The sequence below is a fragment of the Strix uralensis genome, chromosome 2 (genome assembly GCF_047716275.1).
Source record: "Strix uralensis isolate ZFMK-TIS-50842 chromosome 2, bStrUra1, whole genome shotgun sequence".
In the NCBI taxonomy this organism is placed as follows: domain Eukaryota; kingdom Metazoa; phylum Chordata; class Aves; order Strigiformes; family Strigidae; genus Strix; species Strix uralensis.
In genome coordinates, this window is record NC_133973.1 from 134,965,742 (window position 1) to 134,981,815 (window position 16,074).

The following is a 16,074-nucleotide window of genomic DNA, read 5'->3' on the forward strand; positions in this document are numbered from 1 at the left end:
AGTTTGAATGATGTTGCACATTTCTCTCCTTTAGAGCCTCCCTGCCACTTTCTGTGGCTTGTAATTGCAGAGTTGGTGAGGTTAGCAGGAACCTCTGTGGATAGTCTAGGCCAGCCCCCCACTTAAAGTGGTGACAGCTGGGACAGTTTGCACAGGGGCATGTCCGGGGTGTTTTGAGCACCCTCAAGGATGGAAACTCCATGATTTTTCTGGGCAACCTGTGCTGTGGTTTAGTTCCCCCTCCAGGAAAAAAGTGGGGTTTTTTTGCTTGTTTTGTGGATTTTGTTTTTTTTTTTTTTCCCCCCCTCTTTCTTACATTTAAATGGAATTTACTGTATTTCAGTTTGGGCCCATTGCCTCTTGTCCTGTTGCTGGGTACCACCAAGAGGAGCCTGGTTCCGTCTTCCTTAACACCTCCATCAGGTATTTATGCACATTGATAAGATCCCCCTGAGCTTCTCCTTCTGCAGGCTGAACAGTCCCAGCTCTCTCGGCCTCTCCTCACACGTCAGATGCTCCAGTCCCTTAATGATCTTTGTGGACCTTTGCTGGACTCTTCCCAGTATAGTATTTTCTTGACCCAGCACTCCAGATGTGTCTCACCAGCCCTGAGCAGAGGGGAAGGATCACCTCCCTTCACCTGCTGCTCGCAGTGTCTTCCCGAACGCAACCCTGATGCTGTTGACCACCTTTGCTGCAAAGGTGCTTTGGAGGCTCATGGTCAACCTGGTGTCCACCAGGACTCCAGGTCTTTCTCTCCACAGCTGCTTTTCTGTTGGGTGGCTCCAAGTTTGTGCTGGTGCCTGGGGTTATTCCTCCTGAGCGGCAGGGCTTTGCATTTTCCTTTGGTGAACTTCACAATGTTGGTGTTGGCCCGTTTCTCCAGCCTGTCCATATCCCTCTGAGTGGCAGCACACCCACCTGTCTGTCAGCCACCCCTCCCAACGCCGTATCATCTTCAAGCTTCCCGAAAACGTACTCTGTGCCATCACCCATAGTCTTTCCTTTATGAAGAATCCAGAGCCCTTCATGAAGTGTTTAATGAATCAAATCTCTCAACAGTTCTTGAAAGTACTTGCTCTTCACAGAGATGAGGTAGTTTCCCTAGCACTAAAAGAACATTAAATACTGTGCCTTGTAGTGAAGGACTTCATTGTTATTATTTGAGACTTTAATTCCTTGAATCTCTGATACTTCCTGCAATACCAGCTCTTGCCCTATGCTAACACCATAGCAACCTGCTATAAGTGTAACTATATAATGCTGCTTGTTGGCCAAAAGCTGGACAAGAAATGATTTCTAGGGTAGGAAATCCATGGAGTCGGTAGGAAAAGTGCAGTAAAATGAGAGAAAAATCCTATTGTAATTTAATGGTATTGCAAAGTGATTTTTTTTTTTTTTTTTCCCCCTCCCCTAAACTGTGCCCCAGAGGAAATAGGGGCATCAACTGAAATTTTCTCAATGCTTTATCTGTATCCCCCTCCCCCAAAACCTACACCCTAGGCACAGTCTAAACCTCTGGGCTAACAGATGGTGTTGAGAGGGGGAGGGAGGGGGAACAATTTGCATCTAAATAGCTGAAATAAAAAAGGGTCATGTCCCACAGACCAGCCCCACTCACCTGCTGTTTAAATCCCCCTGAGAAACAGGCAAACGCGCTTAGTTTTTGAAAGTCTGTGTCAGCTGTACTTATTCTCTGAAGCATTCTGCCCTAGAAAAGCTGCAGACCTGTGTGTCTTGCCGGATGGATTGTGTTCTGGCCCCAAAATGATGAACTCATAAGGATTTGGTTCTTTGGATGCGGTTGACAGCTGTGTCACTTTTGTTCAGCCCTCCCATCAGAGTGACTGCTGCTGTTGGCTATCGTAATTAGTGCAAGCACTAATGGTATAGAAGAGGTTCAAACCAAATAATACCTCTTCTGTCAGCTTCATACTTGCATGGCTACAGGAGTCAGTCTTCAGAGGTGCTCTTGCCGTACGGTCCTGTGGCCTCATGCCGCAATATTCTGCGCAGGGTTTGGGTGTGTAGGTGAGGTGGGGTTTGGCCCTAGTGACCACCACGCTGCAGCACCGCGGTGAGCCTGATCCTGATCCCGCAGGACTGTGGCACGGTTCGGTGTGGGATGGCCGTGCTTAATCCTCATGTGAGCGAAGCCAAGTTGCTCTGGCTTTCTGACTGCGTGCTGTAAAAATTTGCCAGGTTAAACTAAGACCTTGCTGCTTTGTAATGATTTTCTTCTTGAGTGTAAAGGTCTGAAAGTTGTTCTTACTGTTGTTCTTCTGGGAGTGGGGAGGGTCAAAGAAACACACACCACTTCTGCATATTCATGGAGCCTGCTCTGGGTCTACCTCCTGTCCTAGCAGCAGGGAGTAAGTTTTTGTCTCTTCAGGCAGACCTTCTCAAAGTTTAAGACCATGGCAAGCCTGTGATAAGGAAAATCTTCCCACTTCATCATAATCATGTGTGCTATTGACACGCTGAAACCATCCTACCTCATTTCCCAACGGTATTAGAGGGATGCAGGCAGTTGGAGGAGGCAAGAGGGCTTCACAGCTGAAATTCAGTCTTACTAATAAATACCAGGATGAGCAAAACCTGTTTCTATCCACCAGTGCCTTGGAATTCTACGCTCAAATGCTAAAAATAAATAACGTGAAGATAGTCCAAGTGATTCAGGAACTTTATTAGTTTTGTCTGTTGGCATCTTCTCCACCTCCTAACAAGCCAGAGACATCTGGAGTTGTAAGTTTGGCAGACTCGAGGGCTCAGCAGGATAAAGAGTGGGGAAGGAAATGGCGGGGGACCCACCACTGTCTTCTGTGCGTTGACCTGGTAGAATAAAACTTCTGCAGAGGAGGATTTCTATTTCTGGAATTACAAGACCTTGAATCTCTTCTTTCTTCAGCACAAGCCTAAAGGGAGACTGTGAGGTTAACCTTTTCTGAGCTGCCCATCCCTCCCTCCCACAAGTGTGTTAGAAGAGGAAATGGGCTCAAGAAGTGTCTTCGTTTTCCCTTTTTGTTTAATTCCTAAGTGTATTCCACTGTAGTGAGTGGTAGTGGCTGATTAACCTGTATGCGTGAGGTCAATGTAGATTTGGGCAACAACCTTGTTTATATGCCTCTGGGGAGCTGGTTTATTTATTTTTTTAAAATTAATACGGATCCCAGTTAGCAGAAACAAGATCCGGTGTACGCATACTTACAGAAGTAACTAGGCAATGCGTAATACCAAATTATATTAATTCAGAACTGTCTATTGTGCTTTATAACTTTTTACAGCTTTTTTTTTTTCCTAGTACTTTGTATCGCTTGAGGATAACTACGTTTTATAAATGGTCATACGATGCATACTCACTGTCTGGGAGTAAACAAAAGTGAGTTACTTGGGTGTTGCAAGTTATATGCACAGATGTGAACATACACACGTAGATGTGTGTATATGCATATGTTTATCCATGGATTGCATACTGTGCCTCTGCGCTGCTCCTTCTGCATCTTCCCTTGGACTCCAGTTCAGTGATACCTGCAGGTAACTGGCTCTGGCAGCTGTGCTGGCTTGTGCTGCTGCTGTCTCCGATGGATAAAATGCTTGTTATGCAGCAGGGCCCCACAGAGCGTGTGAGAGCAAATCCAGAAACGAAAGATGATTTTTGAAATATTTCTTTTCTCTTTTTTTTTTTAAAAAAAATACAAGCATGTAAACGGTGCAGCTGTAGAAGAGGCACATACTACTTTTTGAGAAAGGAGGCAAAGGGTGGAAATAAGAGGAAGTAAGAAGCACGCTTGGAGGTGATGCTTGCAGGTAGTGGAGTGAAGAACAGGGAAACTGTATTTGTTGGCCCGAGTTCTGTGCTTCTTTTAGTTTATTGTTTAATTTAATTATTGTTTTTTTAAGTGGCTTGCTTAGCAAATGGCCGACTGACATTGAAACATTTATTCCTCTTATCTTCTTGGGCTCTTTAACCAGGAGAGGAACTTGTACAGAAAGGACCATTCTGGTAGTTTACAGTGTTTTTTCAATTGCTTGCTGGATGCAGTACTAAAAGATTAAAAAAGATGTGCTGGGTTGGAACCACGCCTAAAGCAATCCTCAGGATAATAGGATTATTTGACTGTTTTTTAATTAAAATAGAATTTTAACTAGGAGCATACATTCAGCTCTAGTTTGTTGTTATTGGTCTAATTGCCTCTTAAATTAGAGATACCAATATTCTAATTCACCCTCTCCCTCTGAGGACACTGACATTAAGGGAGAGTGTGAAAAGATAAGTAAATTATATACAGGCATGCAAGATAGAAAATGGTCTTTAAAGACATTAGCCAAAACTTAGGCTTCTCTTTACCTGCAGTGTCTTGACAGAGAGAATGATGAATTGATATTTTTCTGTATTTATTTATTTCTCTGTCCTGACAGGTCTTTCAAACACTTAGAAATGTAGTCTGAGAAAAACGCCAATAATCTCAGCCTTTGAGGAAGGAGCAGTTAATGAATCTCTGAGGAAATATCCAGAATACAGATGCTCTGTGGGGGAAAGAAGGTTAGGAGCCAGTGGAGCAGGGGCTGGAGACAGTACATCATCTCAGATCTAAGATAGAAGCCGTCTGCTGCAAACGTAAGGTATTAAAATGACAGACTTGTGGGCTGATTTGCTCACGGCTGTGTCTTGAGAGCCCATTTCAAAAAGTCGTGATTTGGGATTTGACCAACTCTATTTGAGATATCTCGGTTCAGCTTTGTCAGAACGAAAGTATTAGGTTTTTGAAGATTTTTATTTTATTATTTTGCAGATTTTTATTAAGGATTGAAACCCTCAGAGAAGTTTCACCTATGGGGATGTAAATTTAAACTGTGTTAGAAGTTTAAAGAATATATATTAGGCTCAAATCCAACTTCTGTTTTTAAAGCTGAAAGGGATCTAGCACAATGGCAGGCCACAAATTTGAATGTCTGTTTTACAATATTTTAACAGAGCAACAGAGACTGATAAAACTTGAGGCTTTAGTTAAAGTAGAATATTTAAGCTCCTCAGATAAAACTTAGATACACATGGAAGAGTGTTAACAGAAAAACAAGTTATTTCCAGTCTGAAGTGACTTTTCTTAAAAATCAGCCAAACGTGCATATCTTGGGAGGCTGTGAATCAGCACCTGCAAATACCAGTGATATGAGAATAACCAGGGATGAAGGAAAACTCAGCTCAAAGGAAATGACTGGAAAGAAAGAGTGGAAGGAGCAACCTCAGACTTGCAAGGGAGAAGGTTTACTTAAGCCATCGGGTCTTGCTCTGTTCTGGATTGATTTGCGGGATCTCCTTTCCCACAGTCAGTGTATTTCACTTCACAGCATCCCTCTGCGAGGAGTGTAAGAACAGGAAAGGGGGGAGTTGGTGCAGGTTGTACCGCAGTGGGTGTATGAATGTGAGCTTCAGTAAAGAGGGAGGCAGAGCTTACAATGAGGCAGGGTGTAAATGCCATGAAGTGAATGGGGCAAAATCGGTTTTGGAAGTGCAGCCACATGCATTCCTCCTGGGAGTACTTAGGGAGCAACGCTGAGATTTCTTGTGGGCTGTGAAATAGCTGTTTCCAAACCTGACTGCCCTGTTTGTATCTGAGTTTTATAGCGAATAGCGCTGTTACTGTAAAGGTGAGAGGTGAAATTGTAGTGTACTAGCTATGGAATTTAAAATACCTCATTTTACACTCTCTTGCCTTGGATTTACAATAGGAGAGAGAGGGAGTGTGGGCAGGTAACCTGGGGTGGATGCAGAAATGAGATTGGTTTGAGTGCCTGAACACTGAGGAAGCTTTGGGATTATGGGTAGGTAGCAAGAGCCTCTCTGAGAGTGTGCTGGTAGTGAACGTCCTTGAATCTTAATTAGAATTAAGGAAGGATGATCAGAAAACTCTGCATCTTGATCCGCTGCATGCTGTGCTCTCATAGGGAGGCTAATTCACATGCTGATGACCTTAGCGGGAAGTAGCTGTGGGACTTCAGCAAGGTGACTTACAGCGATGGGAGGGAATGCTGTACTGAACAAAATGCTTTGACTCATATGGCTTCCTAGAACAATAGTCTTCAGTTGTTGTCTTCATTTTGGAAACCTGGTGAGTTTTGGCTAGTGTTTAGAAAAAGTGCAACACTGTCTGTAGAGCTTCTTGGCTGCTCAGTAGTGACTATAAAATGATTTTTAACATTTTAAGCACAAAGGGGAGATGCAACCAACCTGACAAAGCAGTCTTGAGATGAATAAAACATGCATACTGGCAGTCCATCCATCAGTGAAATCCAAATTCTGCTGAATTTGCAGTTCATATTGTTGCTAATTTTATGATGTAGATGCCCGTCCACTGGGAACTGGATTGAAAGAAGCAAGTCACTTGCTGCAGATGCTGCCAGGGCTACATATAGGCGCTCGATCAGTCTCTGCTGGATTGGGTCTTGTGGCTGCTTCTTGAGAGAGAATGAGGTTTAAATAGGCAGCAGTGAAGATCCATGCGTCCTACTTAAAAGCTGCTTAGGTAATCGTAGCATCAACACAGGATAAGAAGATGCGTGCCCCAAAAAGACTTGCACAAAGATGTTGAGGAAAACCTTGCCTGCTATTTCTGGTCCTGTTATTAACTCCTACTTCTAATTACATAGTGCCTTAAAATGGGCCTGCTACGATAATAAGTGATGTTCTTATATTTCCTTTCATTCAGTGGAGTAAAAATAGTTCACTTGGCTCATGGGCCTTATTTAACTGAGCGCTAATGCAGAGTTGTGTCCTAATATACTGCAGAAACAGCAGTTCCTTTGTACCAGTCCTATAGAGCTTTTTTTTTTCTCTACTGACATACAGTAAATATGACTGGGATCTGAGTAAATGATGTGATGAAAGGCCTGATGGTACCTCCTAAAAACAAACTGCTGCTCATTAAATTAAATGATGATGATTCTTAATGGACTAGTGAATGCTCTGCAGTCCATTTGGTACTAGTAAGGAAGTCTAGGAAGGCAAGACCTTGCCCCAGTGTACTCGCTACTCTTACTTCTTTACGTACTGGGATTATAAGCTAGGTACAATAGGGGGTTTTGCTAGATGGCATATAAACACAGAGCTGATGCTCTACCAGCAAAGAAGGCTCTACTGTGAAAGCTCAATTAGGTGGAAACCCTAAGCTACCTTAGGCTTTTTCATTTTGCCTTTTAAATGAACTGCTTTTAGAGCATTACATCTATCATAATTGAAGGAGTAATCATTGCAAACTTGAAGCAAATTTATGTGCAGTTCTCAAATTGTTTGTCTTTACTGATGCTAAATTAGCTCTTTCAGTTCCGGGTCTTTGACCGTGCTTTCCTTGTCTCTTAATTCAGTTTGTCTACAAAAAGCTCATGTTTGATGCAGAGTTTATTCTGTCTTGGGAGAATTATTCATTCTTCCTCTTTCCCCAGCTTTGAAGAAGAACCAAAACTTTAACGAAGCAATGTGAAACTGAAACAATGTTTGTGATTTCCTTTAATTGAAAACTACTGCCAGTATGACAATCCTGGCTAGCAATTATGGGAATTTGACAGCTTTGCCAGTCGTTACATAAATACTATGGAGCACAGGGCTTCCTACTGTCATTAGCTGCAGTGAACACAATGGAGCTACACACAGGAGCGAGCGCTACTCTGATGATAAATATTTGCATTTCCAATTAGCGCTGAACTGTTGTGGCATTTCCCCCTGCGTCTAATTGAGGCTCTTGGATGGCTTCATCTGCTAACGATGCTTGTGTTGTCTGCTTGCTCTTTAGTTGCCCAGCGAGAAAGCAGTGGGATGAGTTTTGCTCTTAAAAACACTGGCTTCCTCTTTGCAGGTCTCTGTCTTGGTGTCTCCTCAGAAAAACTCACCTGTTACAGGTTAATGCAAACTTTCTGCTGTTTACATACTGTGGGTTTTTTTGCTAACCACTGCATTATGGTGTCCTCTGGGCGTGTGGGGTGCTGTTGACTTGACCCGACAATGTTAGTCTAGTCTTCTGACAAATTTCTTACCCCCACCCCCATTGCTAAATGGCAAGTGTCAAATCCCTGCATTTAACAAGGTGCAGTTTTTGCAAGTACTGATGTGTATTTAAAATGTGACTACGTTGTGCTAGGAATTACTCCACATTAGGGGATAGCAGGGTTTAATTCTGAGCCCTGTGCTTTATGTTCATTTTCTGGATTGGAAACTTTTGAATGGAAAAATGATTAATGATTCGGCTGCTTTCAGTTGCTGCTAATGTGCAGTTTGGACTTAGAGCCAAGTAACTCAGGTGGAGAGTAATGGGGGTGTGTTTAACTGTGTGTGTTAATATATATATATATATTTTTATACTGCATCTAATAATTTCTTCTGGAACACAGATTTCCTCCAGGAAACCTGCTTATATAGGCTTTGGGTAAGCTTTAACATAAGAGGCCTACATTTTTACCACCCTGCTTAGCAAGCTCCAACTCTAGTCACTACCTTGACTTGTACGGTTGAAGCCCTGCCTTCCTGTGAGCGAAAGTGGAATTAGAGCCACGGCTGCTCCGTACCGCGCTGGAGAAGGAGCCTGTCCTGACATCTGCAGCATCAAAGTTGCTTGTTCAGGCATGTAGCTGGGGGAGGGGAGACAGCACTTCTGGAGATGAGGAAATAAAGGAGGATGATTTGTGGGCTGAGAGCTTTTAAAAACGATACTCTTGGTTCCTTCTGTCTCAGCTTGGATTTTCTTTTTTTTTTTTTTTTTTTTCCCCTTAAATATGGATGCAATTTATTTCTCTTGGGCTGTTTAAAAGCGCTGTTAGAATGGGGTAAGTGCTCGGTCAAAATGAGCAGGCTGCTGCTGAGGGATGGAAACAGCCGGAGCTGGTCTCTGCAGTGCTCGAAGCTTGAGCTACCCAACTGGAGCACAAGTGAGGTGAGTTCTTCGTGTACTCCAGGTACTTGGGCATAGCTGGCATTGATTGTGAAATGGTTATTGTGTGATACTGCCAGTTACTTGTCAAACAACCAAAGCTAAATTGAAACATGGCAGTTTTAAGCTGGCGTTGCCTCTCTGCAGTTTTGGATTCAAGCCTAATCTGTTGGAAAGGGTCTGACCTGCCTCAGTGCTGCTGCAATCCTCTGTGTGTCCAGGTTACTGTCGTGGTCATGCATGGGCCCACATCATGGAAGCTGGCAAAAGCTGGGCCTTGATTATTTAAAACAAAACAGAAAGAAGCTTCCTTAACTTGAGTGAAAGGAGAACTTGTCTCTGTTGCTAGGAATCGAGCAGTTATAATTAGTCTGTTCCTCTTTAGAAGCATATCTGTGCAGTAGGATGGATTAGCACATATATCTGCCCAGGAGGAGATTTTGCAGCTCCCTTGCCCAGAAGTAGTGCCTGCTGTGGTGGTGCCTGTGTCCTCCTGCAAAAAAACACAGGCTAGGGAATCCCACCCAGCAGTTGTTGCATTTAGCCCAAACGGTGGGAGTTGAATTAAAGGCTTTTTTTAAAAGGACCCTCCAGTCTTTCAGCTTTTAAAATTCCAAGCCGTGGAGTCCTCCAGCATTCCTGTTGAGTTGTCACTGGTCAGTCATCCTTTATGTCTAGCACTGTGGAAATAATGCTGGCAGCGGAGCAAGGCTGCAACCAGTAGTTGGCCATCTGCCATGAGAGTGTCTCCCTTCCCCCTCCTCACACCCACCCGCTCTGACTGTGGGTACATTCTCTTCTAATTGTGTATGTATTTTTAGTGATTATTGTTTCATTTAATTTAGCGCCTTCGTCTGCATCTCTAGGTGTTGGCAGCACCTGCAGGGGTTTAACAGGTAAATTCTAAAGATAGATGAGCAAACACTGCTGTTTTGCAATTCTTTCTTTATTAGAACTTTATGAAAAGCTGGAGGGTTTTTTTTAATTCACATGTAAATGTTGGGGTCTGGGCTGATGCATTGATGGCCCTTGACTGTTTAATTGGCACACTTGCACAGCACACAGATGTGCAGTAACTGGCTGGGGAGACAGCTAGATGCTACAGCTTCTGGGTTTTTTTAATCACCTCTAAATGTGACGATTGTCTGTTCTCCCTCAGGGTGTGTGTATTGCTGCTGCCCTTTTCTGTGACAGCGTGTGTCCCAGATCCCATCCGCTGTCAGGCGGAGGAAAAGGACACCTCTTGCCTCTTTTTTCAGGTGGAACATGTGTGGGGTGCCTTTCCTTCGATGGCCTTTCCTGAGACTGTGTTTGAGACTTAATCCCACGTAAAGTAATAAAAAATGAATGAGTGTCTTTTCATCCTGTATCGAAACCCAGCTGGTAAACTCTGCGTTAAATTTTCTGCTGGGATTTGGATGTAAGTGTGACACACGGGGAGGGAATCTGCTGCTTGCAATGTGTTTGAACAGAGCAGGGGACTGCCTGTGCTCCTTCCTACCGGGGTAGTGCAAGGAGGAAAAAGGAGATTTTAACTGTCCGTGTGCACAAGCAATCTCTAGCCATGGGGTGGAAGGGTGCTGGGATACTGGTGCAGAGGTAAAACGCTCATTCTGATCAGGATGAACTCAGGATCAACTCAGTTAAAGGTCAAGGCTCCTTCTGCCTTTTTTTGTGGGCAAGACACCCTTTGCTCACACTGGCAACAACAGAAAAATAACATCTTGGAAAAATGCAAGATTTCCTTCTGGTAGTAGGCAGAGAGGGAAAAACAGTTACTGAGCATCTCCCTCCCCCCTCTCTTGTTTAATATAGTTTATTCATCTGTAAGTTGTAGTGAGTAACTTACAGCTACTGTCTTGCCAGACTGCATGAATTATAGATGGCTCTTTTATGAGTTTTCGTGTTGACTCCAGCAATTAGCATGCGTTGGACATAGTTATCTTTATGGCATCTACTGTAGCGTAGGTTTCAGCTCCTCTGACTTTTTAATTGCTTTCTGTTTTAGCAATCAGTCATCTGCTTGTCTTGCTAAGCAATGCAAAGAAAACACAACCAGCTTGATAGAAACTTTTAGTTCAATGTGGAGCATCAGGTTTAAATGATGTGGTTTACCAGAAGGAAAAATGACATAAATAGAGCATCTTTGTTCTCTCTTTTTTTTTTTTTTAAAATTCTTTCGTGTGTGTGTGTTACACAGTAGTGCCAGAAGGCTCCACATATGTTGGGGTCCCACTCTGCTAGATGAATGGCTCAGGAGCCTGTGCTTGCGTTACAGGAAAACTACAGGCATAAACTTCATGATTTTGAGCCATATCTACTTAATGCAGATCAGCAGCGTTGTGCGGATCTTTGCACATCTGTACTGTGAACTCTTGGACGCTGCTGTTGGCACCTGCGAGTGCCGTCTTTGCTCAGTACCTCCACTTGCTCTGTCTTGAGCTGCCAAGTGGTTTCCTGAGTCTCTTGTCCCCTTGTGTGTGGTTGTCTGTCACTCCTTCCTGTCTGCAGAAGTTTTTTGTAGGTGTGAAAGAAGAGTTCCTCAGGTCTGCTGTTTGCCTCTGGTGAGACTGGTGTAATCTAATTTAGCTAATGGGCTTACAAAGTTGATGGGGAGGGGCAGGGAGCATTTGAAGGCCACAAACTTTACTTATGGCAGTCACAGGTAGTAGTATGTAATAAAACTTTTCTGTTCATAAGTACTGTGTGCTGAAACAACTCGAACTTTCAGTACTCCCAAATGGCTGCAGAAACAATAGCCCTACATCATGACTATGCCTTCCTAGTAGTGTCTGTGGGGTTTGGTTTGAGTGCTGGTATTTTAATATATATGGTAGTTGAGAATAATTGTGTCTGCAGCTAAAATGTATTCCCTCATCTGGCTGCAGTTGAAAAGTTCATGTGCTCTTTCATTGCTTCCACCGTTCACTTAATCATACTGTGGAAACGTAAGATGAATTTCGGTCCAGTGACGCTTTGCATTCCTGTTGGGATGGATCGCGCCGAGCAGAGTGACTCACTTCAGTGTCCCAGCACTGATGTTATGCCGGCTGCTGAAGCAATTGCCTGGTGCTCTGAATTTGAGCAGGGCCTACAGAAGGGGGGTTGTTGAAAGCCTGCTTACGTGTGAATTGGCAGGAGATTATTTTAGGGAGAATTTGCACAGTCAACAAGGCTACGGTGAGACGGCTGCCTCTGTAACCACTCAGTATGGTTCCGCGCTCTGGGAGTTCAGTCCCGCTGTAAAGCCCTGGAGAGCTGGGTGTCGTTCTCTCAGGACAGGGTTTCGTCCACATACTTTGAAGCCAACAGAAATTTAAAGTATAATGATGTTGAGTTTGAGTCTCTGTATCACAGTGGGAGGACTCACATAAGCAGGTTCTTGGTTTTTCCCTTTAAATATGTAGTGGAAAAAGGCTTTTGGGAACTCTCTAGGATAGTGCTGCTATTACAGGGGATAACGTCTATAGAACCAGACTCTCAGTTTTGCGGGTTGAAGGATTTCTCTTACACCTCTCCCCCAACTCCAAACAGATGAAATATCTCTTGTAACTCCAAATGTAAGACTTTGAGGAGGAGGAGGAAGATCTGGGGGCTTGAGCAATGGAGAAGAAAGAAGAGGGGTACACTGCAGGCTTTGCCCACGTGAAGGTTGCAGTTATCAAATAGTTACAAACAGAGGAGGAAGATCTGGGGGCTTGAGCAATGGAGAAGAAAGAAGAGGGGTACACTGCAGGCTTTGCCCACGTGAAGGTTGCAGTTATCAAATAGTTACAAACAATGTTGTTAAACTACATAACTTCTCAGCAGTTACTTGCTCATTCAGGGAATAATGTAAGATAAACAAGAGCTTGTATTGCCAGTGTTTCTAGCCCTGCGGTAAAATAGTAATTCACTTGTGCTCTATCCTTTCCGACTGAGGGATTTTGAAAAACCCTCTCGTATTGAAGAAACTGTCAGCTGATGTCCCTGGGGTTTTGCACTGGTGGAACTGAGAGTGAGGATGCTTGACATACAGAGGTTTTTCTTCTGTTTTCATGGTTGGGTTTTTTTTTTCTTCCGTTCTTTTTCCTTCACCCAGCACTACGCCAGCTTCCGCCTGTAATCTGGGGTGTGGGGTGGGGGTGTTTCTTCTTCTCGCTGCTTTTTCTCCAGCCTGGAGCCACATGCTGCTCTGTTCTCTTCCTTGTACTGCCCTTCAGTCCGATGTTGCATCCATTCCCCAATACAGTAAACTTTACTCTGTCCCCCCCTTAGTCCTGTCCCTCTGACAGCACACCTCACTTGCTCACCTCTCTGCTTGGTGGCTGTGGTGGGTTGACCCTGGCTGGATGCCAAGTGCCCACCAAAGCTGCTCTATCACTCCCCCTCATCAACTGGACAGGAGAGAGAATATAACAAAAGGTTTGTGGCTGGAGATAAGGACAAGGAGAGATCGTTCACCAATTACTGTCACAGGCAAAACAGTCTCAACTGGGGAAGAGTAACTTAATTTTTTGCCAATCGAATCAGAGTAGGGTAATGAGAAAACCAAATCTTAAAACACCTTTCCCCCCCCCGCCCCCTTCCTGGGCTTTACTTTACTCCTGATTTCTCTGCCTCTTGCATCTGAGAGGTGCAGGGGGACAAGGGATGGGGTTTGTGGTCAGTTCATCACACGTCATCTCTGTCGCTCCTTCCTCCTCAGGGGGAGGATTCCTCACACTCTTCCCCTGCTCCAGCGTGGGGTCCCTCCCACGGGAGGCAGTCCTTCATGAACTTCTCCAATGTGAGTCCTTCCCACAGGCTGCAGCTCTTCATGAACTGCTCCAGCGTGGATCCCTCCCACGGGGTGCAGCCCTTCAGGAACAGGCTGCTCCAATGTGGGTCCTCCACAGGGTCACAAGTCCTGCCAGCAAACCTGCTCCAGCTTGGGCTTCCCATGGGGTCACAGCCTCCTTTGGGCACTCACTTGCTCCGGCGTGGGGTCCCCCACAGGCTGCAGGTGGGTCTCTGCTCCCCCATGAACCTCCCTGGGTGCAGGGCACAGCTGCCTCACCATGGGCTGTACCACGGGCTGCAGGGGAACCTCTGCTCTGGCTCCTGGAGCACCTCCTGCCCCTCCTTCTTCACTGACCTGGGTGGCTGTTGCTCTCATGTATTCTCACTCCTCTCTCCTGCTGCAATTCCTCTCCCACAGTTTTTTTTCCCTTTTTTAAATACGTTATCCCAGAGGCTCTACCACTGTTGCTGATGGCCTCGGCCTTGGCCAGCAGTGGGTCTGTCTTGGAGCTGGCTGGCATTGGCTCTATCGGACACGGGGGAAGCTTCTGTCAGCTCCTCACAGAAGCCACCCCTGTAGCTCACCCACTACCAAAACCTTGCCACACAAACCCAGGACAGTGGGAGAGGGACCCAGCAATGATGCAGCCCCCCCTGCCATCTTAGCCGTGCCTGCAGCTGCAGGAAGTCTGGCTGGTGGGGGAATCCTTGGATGCATATTTATTCAAACCCCTCTGGGGTAAACCGGAGTGTTGCAGCAGCAAATGTGGTGCCTGCTCCTGGGGAGGGCCATTTGGCAGGCTGCTAACATTCATTTTCCTTCTGCTTCCCTATTTGCAGCATATTCGTAGCACCTTCCAGGCAGTGTGCTTTCTCACAGTTAAATAAGCATCAGTGCAAGGAATATAGCTCTTATGTGGCACTCTGCTGAGGTTGTTTCAAAGGCTTCACTTGTGCCAGTTCAGTACCAGCCACTAACTGTGATGTGCAAAGCCTATCAGTGAGGCCTCAATATCTTCATGTCGCACAAGATATGTGCACAGCAGTGGCTGCCAGATTTACCAGTTGGGTTTTAGTTTAGACTTTTTTCCCCTGCTTAGACAGGGAGAGTAGTCATTTGTACCACTTCATGGCTGGCACTCCAGCTGTCACTTAGTTCTGCTCCGCTTTATACTGGAGAATGACATGAGGCTGAAGCATGAGTGATGGGAAATGCACGGGGCACCTGCCAGAACACACCCAGACAAATGCACAGCTAATTTCCCTCCACCCCTCCCAAATGCCAAAACTGCCCCACTGTTAAAATCAATACCCCAAATGCTAGTCTGTCATTTAAAATTCCATTGCACAGCTGTGTTGGGAGGAAGCGAGGCTGGGGTCAAACCTCTTCCAGAGCTCCCTGGGTGTAAAGGCTTGTTCAAAGCCTTATGGGCTGTGCGGTACTGCCAGCCCTCCCGTTCAAGAGCAAGTGTGAAGAAACCGGGAACCAAAGAAGCTGAGGAGAAGGTGGAGCTGCAGACCAGCCATGGCTTGGCAGGCGACAGCTAGGGAACTGCTGCTTTCAGCGAAGTCTGACATGTTGATGTTGCTGAGTACCTTCCCACAAGCAGCATTTGCCTTCCTTAGCTCCCAGCAGCTGTGAGAGCAGCGTGCCCTGGGTCCAATTCTTCCCAGTTATGCTGAGCATCAGTAGCTTGGCCAAAGAAGACTTTGAAGGCTGGCTGGGTGGTGTGTGGTCATAGGACCGTGGTATGGTTGTGGGATCTGTTTGGAGTGTGACCCCATGTGGTTCCTCTGAGTCCATCCTATGGAAAAGCAGCTCCCTGGAAGCCAGCAGTGATCTCGGCTTTGTAGCCGGACTTCTCACTTGTGGAGAGCAAACCACTTTTGACTTTCTGCTGCCCAGTAATTCTCCCTGAGCAAAACATCTTCCCTTGCTGTTTGTGAAGTTCATAAAGCCACTGGGCTGCTTTTTCCGCTCAAGCAGAAACTGTTCCTGCTTTGGTCTTTGTTCTGCAGTTAACTCCCAACTTTCTTTCGAGAATGTAATGCAGACAAATTCCAGTTTCCAGAAGGATCTCGCTGCAGCCAGGCTGCGTCTGGAGTAGCGCTGATCTCATTTGGGTGGAACAAGCTAGTTGTTGCAGAATAATCTATTACCCTTTCCCAAAGCTTCCGTCTTTAAATCTGCACAGCGGGGATTATTTACTTAAGGATTTATGTGTGTATTGGGGATCTAGTTTTGTTTGACCCTTCCAGCAGAACAAAACACAGTCAACTTTCTGGCGGTTTGAATTGTGCCTGAAGCACGCCGCTGCTGCAGAAAGGCCAGGGCAGGCTTGGGACTAGCTAGGGCTGTGGCACCGCGTCTGCGATGACGTGGGTACAGCTCTGC

General features: G+C 45.3%; 1 protein-coding gene across 8 annotated transcripts in view; it reads left to right on the plus strand.

Moving 5' to 3' along the window:
* The window catches only part of PAK1 (p21 (RAC1) activated kinase 1), an 83,933-nt gene that overhangs the window by 27,356 nt on the left and 40,503 nt on the right, over positions 1–16,074 (plus strand). For 2 of the 8 annotated variants that reach the window (XM_074860440.1, XM_074860438.1), the window contains exon 2: positions 344–423. The exons of 4 other annotated variants lie outside the window; for them this stretch is intronic. The gene's annotated coding sequence lies outside the window, so the exon portion shown is untranslated. Of the gene's footprint in view, positions 1–197; positions 424–8,533; positions 8,922–16,074 lie in introns of those variants that run through there. 2 more of the 8 variants (XM_074860441.1, XM_074860442.1) reach the window with 2 other exon arrangements.